The 9,992-nt window shown below is 37.3% G+C and overlaps 1 long non-coding RNA gene across 1 annotated transcript in view; it reads right to left on the reverse strand.

Annotated features, from left to right (window-relative positions):
- Positions 1-4,079, reverse strand: part of LOC105863702 (uncharacterized) — a 50,323-nt gene extending 46,244 nt beyond the window's left edge. The window contains exon 1 of the long non-coding RNA XR_001150589.2: positions 4,012-4,079. This is a non-coding gene — a long non-coding RNA (uncharacterized LOC105863702). The remainder of the gene's footprint in view (positions 1-4,011) is intronic.
- Positions 4,080-9,992: the final 5,913 nt, after the last annotated feature.

A 9,992-nucleotide genomic window follows, 5' to 3' on the forward strand; every position in this document is an offset into this window, starting at 1 on the left:
TATTTTGGCATTTAGGGAAACTGGGATTGAACTTGGCTTAAAAATGGAAAGTAACATTTTAAAAATTTCTACCAGCTTCTAGGCACTGTACATAAGTTATCTTATTCACACAATAATCATTCAAGGAAAGTATTTGTCATCATTCTTACAGGAAAAGAATCTGAGGTTGCCGAGAGGTTGAGAAACACTCCAAGCATATTCAACTAGTAAGTGGCCAGGTGGGAATTGCAGTGTGATTCCGAAGTGTGCATTACTTCTAGGACATAATTTGCTTACTTTCTTAGACACAAACTTTGTGCAATTTAAAAGCATAAATAATTTTGTACAAGAAATATTTTAAATGATGGGGAAACAAAGGGTGAGTCAAATTTTAAAGCACCCCCAAGAAAATCTGTTCTATATTACCATGCAATTAATTTTACTTTAAATAATCCTTTTCCATGCATGAAAGAAATTCCCTTAGGACATTCATTAGGCATAATTTTCTTAATCTGAATTACCTTCATGTTGGAGAGTAACCAAAAGGCATTTCTCTGGTGCAGAATATTCCCTAATTCAAGCTCTTCCAGAACATGCAGTTTGCCTTATTCAAATTTATACAAATTTATGACCTATCTTTTCCCTAAAATAGTGAAATATTCAAGTGAAATTTTGAATATACCCATTTATGTATATGTATATATGCATATGCATGTCATATATATGTATATATGACAGGTATATACATATCATATATATGTTTATAAATTTCCCAAAGCATCTTCAAGTCACTCACAAAAATAAGTAAACGTGACTCATTTTTTATAGACAACAACATATTTCCCTTCCAGGGCTGCAGAAAATCTTTCCTTTGAAACCTTTTTGACTGAGAGCTAAATCTCTCCAGACAGGCTGAGGAGGATTAGAGTGTATTCCTTTGGGTAGCAGCCCAGCAGGGTCAAAGGAAGATAAAGGGATTTGCAAACATGGTTCTGATGAAGAAGGCAGCCAGAATGAATGGTTGAGGGACCTGTAACTCCTAACCTAGGATACTTTCAGCCCCAATCAAACCCCAGATGGGCTGCTTCTGCCGAGAGCTCCTTCCTTTCTCAGAGCCTGCTGAAATAAATTCTGTGCCCTTTCAGAATAGATTTGAATGGTGAATTACCCTGCTTAAAGATGGAAAAAGAGCAGGGAAGCTTTTCTTTTCCCACGAGGCAGCATCCCTATTTATAAACGGTAATGAAATTGACACAGGTAAACTGATTATGCTAAGTATACTGGGTACACAGAATCTCTAAACACCATTTCTTCTGCCTGCTCTTTTGGGTTTGGACAGAAAACTATGGAACTGGGGCTCAGAAGCTCTAGTCCCAATCAGTGAATAATTTATCAGCCTTTAATAAGTTGCTGATCTCTTTGTACTTCAGCCTAAAATATGAAGTAATAGCTTTCTTAGTAAATTGTTTTGAGATTTCGTATTGAAAGGATAAATATGTAGTAATTATGAAGCCCTTTTAGCAGCATTCCAACAAGGGATTCCAAGCTAAACCCAATTGACATGAACTGTTTTTTTTTTTCATCAGTTAGAAATAAACTACTTTGAAATAATGAAGAATGAAGCATATCTTGAGTGATATTTTCCTATAAAAATTGAGATAGAATTATCTAAAATAGAGTGCAAGAAAAGCAGTATTTAGTTCTTGAGTGTCTGCTATTGGCTGGATGCTAGAGGTAAAAGTGGATAAGGCACCACCTTGATCTCAGGGCACTCTCAGCCCAGAGGGCCTGACTGCAAACATGCAAGTAAGTACAACAGCAGCAGGATGCACACATCCAGCGCCAACATAGAGGACAGGTCACCAACTGGGAGAACATCGTGGCCAGGTTTTTGTGTCCAAAATCAAAGAATTTTAGAGCTGGAAGTTATCCTAGAAATATTTTTAACTTAAGTTTTAAAGTGACAAGTAAAAATTGCATGTATTTATCATGTACAACAGGATGTGATGGTTTGAAATATGTATATATTGTGGAATGGCTAAATTGAGTTAATTAACATAAGCATTATCTCACAGATCGTTTTTACAGTAGGAAATATGAACACTTAAAATCTACTCTCTTCGTGATTTTCAGGAATTACAATATATTATTATTAATTATAGTTCCCATGTTGTATAATAGATCTCCTGAACTCATTCTTCCTATCTAACTGAAATTCTATGCTTTTTGATCAACATCTCCCCAGCCCCTGGTAACCACCATTCTACTCTCTGCTTCTGAGTTCAATTTTTTAGATTCCACTTATAAGCGAGATGATACATTATTTGTCTTTCCTTGCCTGGCTTATTTTACTTAACATAATGTCCTTTAGATTCATCCATGTTGTCAGAAGTGACAAGATTTTCTTCTTTTTGAAGGCTGAATAGTATTCCATAGTGTATACATACCACATTTTCTTTACCCAGTCATCTGTTGATGGATACTTAGGTTGATTCCATATCTTGGCTACTATGAATAATGCTGCAATGAACGTAGGAGTGCAGATATCTCTTCAGGAACTGATTCCTTTTCTTTGGATAAACATATATCCAGTAGTGGGACCATATGATAGTTCTATTTTTAATTTTTTGAAGAAAACTTAAATTAAAATTAAATTAATTTGTTTACTGTTTTCCACAGTGACTGTACTTATTTACATTCCCACCACCAAGTGTAAGAGTTCCCCTTTTTTCACATCTTCACTTCATCTTTTTTTCTTTTTGATAATAGCCATTCTAACAGGTAGGAGTTCATACCTCATTATGGTTTTAATTTGCATTTCTCTGATAATTAGTGATGTTGAACATTTTTTCATGTATGCATTGGCTGTTTGTATGCCTTTTTTGTGAAACATCTAATTCAAAATCCTAGAAACATTTATTTAGGTCAGCTTTTTTATGGTTTAGAAGAGGAACATGAGGTCCTGAGAAATCAAGAGACTTGACAAAAATTATGGAAACTCACAACTCCTGATTTTCAGTCTGGTTCTTTTTTTTCGTTATACAACATTGAAACCAACTCAACCAGTTAAGCCTATGAAAGATAAACACACACACATATACACACACAATATTATATATAGTATTCTTAGTGAAATATAATGATATTGATATAGATCATAAATGTGGTATATATAATTTATAAATATATTCATAAGTTTATTATGAATATAATATAGAATTATTATAAAGTTATTTGTATATTCATATCAAAGTATATATAACCAATATTATGCATTTTATAATATAGCATGCCTTATATATTATATATTTATAAGCATTATATACATTCCATAATATATATGAATGTCAAAATAAATAAATGTGCAAAAAATATTGCTTGACAACTCAAAGAAAACTCATTATGCAATAAGCTGGATTCTTCACTTTTCATCCATCATTTTATTCTGAGAAGATCCACCCTCTTCTCATTTAAATCATATGCTTTCCTCCGATCCCACCATAAATGACAGCTCTTGCAGGTAACTTCGCTCAGTGACCCTAAAGCACTTCTGGATATTAACAACCTTTCTCCAGCCTGTACCACCAGACAGTGGGCTCCTAAAGAGCCCTTTAATTGGGAAGTAGTCCCCATGGTCATAGAGAACATCATCTAGAATTAGGCTGGCACAAACCACGATCCACTCTGCTATATTCTAGATGTGAGTTAAGAGCAATTGCCCTAAAATCTCTAAACCTACTCATTTCTTCATCTACAAAATGACGATAATATCTGTATTTACTGCATTGTCTTTTCAGAATTCAAGGGCATATAGGCACATAACCCTCAGTAAATACAGGTTTTTAGTCCTTTTCTGTGGTTCTGCACACTGTGAGTGCTCAATAAATGTTTGTTATGCCAAATCAAATTTGATGTTTTCCTTCAAATTCTTTTATGTTTCTCCCTCTTTGATTTTAGCTCGATTCCTTTAATTTTGTCTCCCAGATACTGAGAGATAGATCATAAAAGGTATTTTAAATTATTTATATTCACCTTTGGGTGCTCCAAGAAAACAAACAGCCAGCTGCATCAGATTTTGCCGACAGCATTCTCTCCTTGTCAACACACAGCAACAAAGGCAGCTATGAAAGTTTGTAAAAGCATTTTTTTCTGTTGACTCATCAGCAAAGAGAGAGAGACAAACATCAAATGATAACATGAACAATCTTAGTAACTAAGAAACAAACTGTGTAGTTTCTGAGACTTCCTTGGGGCAGAAAAACACCGAGTGAAGGGACGACATGTCCATTAACTGTAAGAATCAGCCAAAATAGAAACTTTCCTTGGAAATTTCCAGGTATTAATTGAAGCTGAGCTGTTTAAACCCAAATTATCTCCCTAAATGCCCCAATCCCCCTCTTGAATTTACAAGAGTCTAATTTCCCTGCCAGATTTCTTTTTCTTTTTCACCTGTCTGGATTATTATAAGGTTAACTTATCAGACCCACCTTCAGATACACAACTCTGCCCCATCATCTCAGTTTCCTCATCTCCAAGAGCAATTGTGTGAACACATGGGCATGTCTCTCTAGCTATGCCTTCAAGTCCATCCCAAATCCACCTCACCACTCGGTCACCTCTGACCTGCACTTCTGCAAGAGTTCTGTCTCTCTTTTTCTTCTCTTGCCTACCACCATAGATTCTCCACACTATAGCCACAGCCAATGTAATGACATTTAATATAATAGTTAAATCAGCCTGATGCTGGCACAAGAACAGAAGCATAGATATCTGGAATAGATCTGAAATACCAGAGATGAAACCATCAGTATACGGTAATCTAATCTTTGATAAAGCTGACAAAAATATACATTGGGGAAAAGACTCTCTCTTCAATAAATGGTGCTGGGAAAACTGGCTAGCTACATGCAGAAGAGCAAATCAGGATCCCTACCTCTCACCTCTCACAAAAATTCAATCGAGATGGATAACAGACTTAAACTTAAGGCATGAAACCTTAAGAATCCTAGAAGAAGATGTTGGGAAAACGCTATCAGACATTGGCCTAGGCAAAGAATTTTTTAGGAAGACCCCCAAGGCAATCACTGCAGCATCAAAAATAAACAAATGGGATCTGATCAAATTAAAAAGTTTCTGCATAGCCAAGGAAACCATCAGTAGAGCAAATAGACAACCCACAGAGTGGGAGAAAATATTTGCTCTCTACACCTCTGATAAAGTTCTAACAACAAGAATCTATCTAGAACTTAAAAGAATTAACAAGAAAAATCAAACAATCCCATCAAGAAATGGGCGACAGAAATGAAAAGAAACTTCTCCAAAGAAGACAGAATAATGGCATGCAAACATATAAAGAAATGCTCAACTTCTCTAATTATTAGAGAAATGCAAATCAAAACCACAATGAGATACCACCTAACCCCAGTAAGAAGGGCCTATATCAAGAAATCCCAAAACAACAAATGCTGGCGAGGATGCGGAGAGACAGGAACACACCTACACTGCTGATGGGACTGCAAATTAGTGCAACCTTTATGGAAAAGAATTTGGAGATACCTCAAACAGCTAGAAATAGAAATACCATTCGACCCTGTAATAGCATTGTTGGGCATCTACCCAAAAGAGCATAAGACATTCTATTATAAAGATATCTGCACCCAAATGTTTATAGCAGCACAATTCACTATTGCAGGGTCATGGAAACAACCCAAGAGCCCATCAATTCATGAGTGGATAATTAAAATGTGGTACATCCTCACAATGGAGTATTATTCAATCCTAAGAAATGACGGTGAGCTAGCACCATTTATGCTATCCTGGATTAAGCTTAAGCCTGTTATCCAAAATGAGGCGACACAAAACATGGAAAATGGGCTCTACATCTACTTGCCATCAAATTGGTACTGACTGATTAAAACTATGGTTTTCAAATAGTGGCAATGCTCACCAGGGATTTTGGGGGGGGGACCCAATCTTAGGGAGGTGGTGAGTATTTTGGAGGGGAAGGGCATAACTCTAACCCTTCTTAGGGATAGGCAAAGATATACAATGTAACCAAAATGTCAAAAAAAAAAATCAAAACTAAACTTTTTATCGGGTAGTGGGCAGGCAGGAGGGGGGAGGAGGAAAGGGGTGTATGCTTCCATAACGTATGTGGTGCACACCACCGAGGATTGGACACATCGGGGGGGAGGGAGGGGGGAAAGGGGCAATATTTGTAACCCTAACAATATTTGCACCTCCATAATATGATGAAATAAATAAATAAATAAATAAAGTATTCAGGTAAACTCCCCATTATCTTTAGAATAAAACACAAACTCCTTACCACAACCTCCAAGGCCCTATGTAATTAGGTTCCTCACTTCCTATTTGCCTTCATCTCATATCACTTTTTTCCTCACTTGTGCCTATTCATTTCTCAAATGCACCAAACAGAAGACAACTAAAGACGTTTGGCCTCCTTGTCTTCTCTGCTGAGAAGATCCCCTCGCTGGCTTTTTGCATGACTCCTCCCTTCCATAATTCAGATGGCTGTTAAGAGAGGCTTTTCCTGAACATCTCTATTAAATGCTCCTCCCTACACCCTCTTTTGACTTACCTGAGTCTACTTTCTCATTCTCACTTATTTTCTGGGATTAATTAAGGAGCTACACTTTGATACTGTCTCCATCTCTGCACTTGCACCTAAGCTTTGTGCAACTTTACTGACAGGGTCTGAAATAATGCATGACACATAGCAGGTGCGCAATAAATAGTTTTTGAATGAATGAGGAATGCAAATAAAATATTTGTAAAGCTCTTAGTAGAATGTTGGTCCAGTAATATACATACCGAGAATTAGTTCTTTAAAAGTTATATAATTTGAAAGGTAATGTGAAAGCAGCAAAAATGTAGAATAAGATCATACTAGGGTAGGACGACCTCTGATACTAGGCTAGGAAAAGTCTCAAGATGCTAATAGATAGAAAAGAGGCCACACTGACAATTTCTCCATTTATATTCATTCCTATGTGAATGGATGCCACCCAAGCTATTCCAAATTCTACCAGATACATGCCCTTATATTCTTAAACATTGACCAACCCTGGTGCATAGATTAAACTTAGTAGCGGAGTCTGCTTATTTGCATCTAGGGTGCAGCATGCTACTGAGCACAGCTTCTGTCCTAGAACTGATGGCAACACTACTATTAGGAAGCCAGACACTCAGATTATCTTCAAGGCCAATGGAATTTTGATCCTGACACCCAGACCTTCTTGTTTTAGGTAGAACACTTCAGGGATTTAATATCAAAAGCGTTTTGGGACAATGTGCAAAGCCTCAGAAAATTCCATTTCTATCGCCCAAGATGAAAGAGTACATTTTTACCAGTTCTGAGCCTTTGAACTACATCTGCTGTGTTGCCACCGTGTTTTCAAGCTTGTTAGCCCTGACATGCAGGCAGAAGCTATTATTTTAATTTGCATTTCTGGACAAAAACGTTGACCTAGATTTCCTTCTAGCCCATAGTCTGTGTGAAGAAGTGATTCGGGAGGCTGCTCCCTCAAGCCCCTCTATATAATTAGCTACATCTCAGACTGAGATAGAGAAAAAGAACAGGTAGGGGGAGAAAAAATTGGCCTGGCCTCATGCTAACTCTGGGAACCAAATGTATTTGTTTCTTTGAAAAAACTGTCTCCCAAGTCCTTGGCAGAGTGCTCAAAGTAGCCTTTATGTAAGTGCTGGAAGTTGTCTTTAGTCCAAGGCCAGGGACTGCAGTTCAGTGCGTGCAAGATCAAACACAGGTGCAGCAGAGATGCTGAGCAGTTCAGCAAGTCACCCTGGGGGAGAGCCAGGTGGAAGATTGTGGGGGAAAAGCTTTTCATATTTTAAAAGACATTGAAGTACCGCTGCCTGGAGATGCGAAGTATTTCAGAGACCTCTTGGTAGAAAATTCCTTTTTACCACACAAAATGGCAGGGATACAATTCAAAATAAGAATGATTCCTCCAGAGAAGTTCTGTTTTTGCCTCCATCACAATGCTTGAGTACTATAAGGTAAAAATAAACCCAGCTAAGGTTTGAGATTTCACAACTTTGTGAGGAAAGCTGGAAACTTCACTCCAGCAACATAATTGCCTTGATTTCATGTTCTTTTTGTTTATGAAGTATTTATCCAGTGCCTGTTACGTGCTGGATGTGTTGGGAAGAAAAACTTGAATTTCTCTCATGGAATCTATAGTTTTGTTTCCAAATAGAGCATGTGCCTGGCATGGTTACAGCCCAGTGTAATCTGGGCATTATGAAGCCTACAGGAATGGAATTTTATTTGTTTCTCCTTGCTTCTGTTATCATTTCTCTAACCAGCTTCTTCCCAGTCACTTTCTTATCCCAGCTGTGGTGAATGATTTGAAGAAGTATAACAAGAATGCTCTCCTGGCATGGTTACAGCCCAGTGTAATCTGGGCATTATGAAGCCTACAGGAATGGAATTTTATTTGTTTCTCCTTGCTTCTGTTATCATTTCTCTAACCAGCTTCTTCCCAGTCACTTGCAGATGTTAAAATCAATAATCTCTTTCAGAAACTTTCCCCCCTTCTTCAATACCTTCCCATAGCTCCAGGATGCACTTCACAGCATGGTAGAAAGAACATGGGTCTTGGCATTGCACAGAGCCAGGTTCAAATCTTGGCAGGTCTTCAGAAGCTACCACGTATGTGCTAGGTGACTTCAAATAATTTAGATTTGAATAAATGCTCCATTGCTTCCAGTGTGTAAATTAAATTCTGGCTGCATCTCAATCTTATTCTCATGTATAAACTGAAATTATTTTTTAAAACCAACACTTTTTGAGTCCTTTCTATATGCAGGCACTAGAAATACAAAGCTAAGTAAGATACATTTGGCCTTGAGAAAGACAGACGAATTTCTATTTTTTTTTATTTCAGCATATTATAGGGGTACAAATGTTTAGGTTATGTGTATTGCTTTTGCCCCACCCTAGTCAGAGCTTCAAGCATGTCCATCCCCCACATGGTGTGCACTGCACCCATTAAGTGTGTATATACCCATTCCTTCCACCCCCTCGGACCTGCCCAACATCCGATGAATGTTACCACTACATTAAGTGTTGATCAGCTAATACCAATTTGATGGTGAGTATATGTGGTGCTTGTTCTTCCATTCTTGTGATATTTCACTTAGTAGAATGGGCTCCAGCTCTATCCAAGATAATACATGAGGTGCTAGATCACCATTGTTTTTTGTGGCTGAGTAGAACTACATGGTATATATATACCACATTTTGTTAATCCACTCATGTATTCATCAACACCTGGATTGTTTAAACATCTTTGCAATTGTGCTGCTATAAACATTCTAGTGCAGATGCTTTTTTTTATAGAATGTCTTTTTTTTCCTTCGAGTAGATGCCCAGTAATGGGATTTCTGGATCAAGTGATAGTTCTACGTTTACCTCTTTGAGGTATCTCCATATTACTTTCCACAGAGGTTGTAATGTTTGCAGTGCCACCAGCAGTGTATGAGTGTTCCTATCTTTCTCCATCCATGCCAACATTAATTATTTTGGGACTTTTTGATAAAGGCCATTCTCACTGGAGTTAAGTATCTCATTGTGGTTTAGATTTGCATTTCCCTGATGATTTGAGATGTTGAGCATTTATTCATATGTTTATTGGCCATTAGTCTATCTTCTTTTGAAAAGTTTCTGTTCATGTCCTTTGCCCACTTTTTGATAGGGTTGTTTGATTTTTTCTTGCTGATTTTCCCGACTTCTATATAGATTCTAGTTGTCAGCCCTTAATCTGATGTGTAGCATGTGAATATTTCCTCCCATTCTATAGGTCGACTGTTTGCTCTGGTGACAGTTTCCTTGCCTATGCAGAAGCTTTATAATTTGATCAGGTACCATTTATTTATTTTTGTTGTTGCTGTGATTGCCTTGAGGATTTTCTTCATAAATTCTTTGCCTAGGCCAATGTCTATAAGAGTTTTTCCAACATTTTCTTCTA

Source organism: Microcebus murinus, chromosome 7, assembly GCF_040939455.1.
Source record: "Microcebus murinus isolate Inina chromosome 7, M.murinus_Inina_mat1.0, whole genome shotgun sequence".
Classification (NCBI taxonomy): Eukaryota; Metazoa; Chordata; class Mammalia; order Primates; family Cheirogaleidae; genus Microcebus; species Microcebus murinus.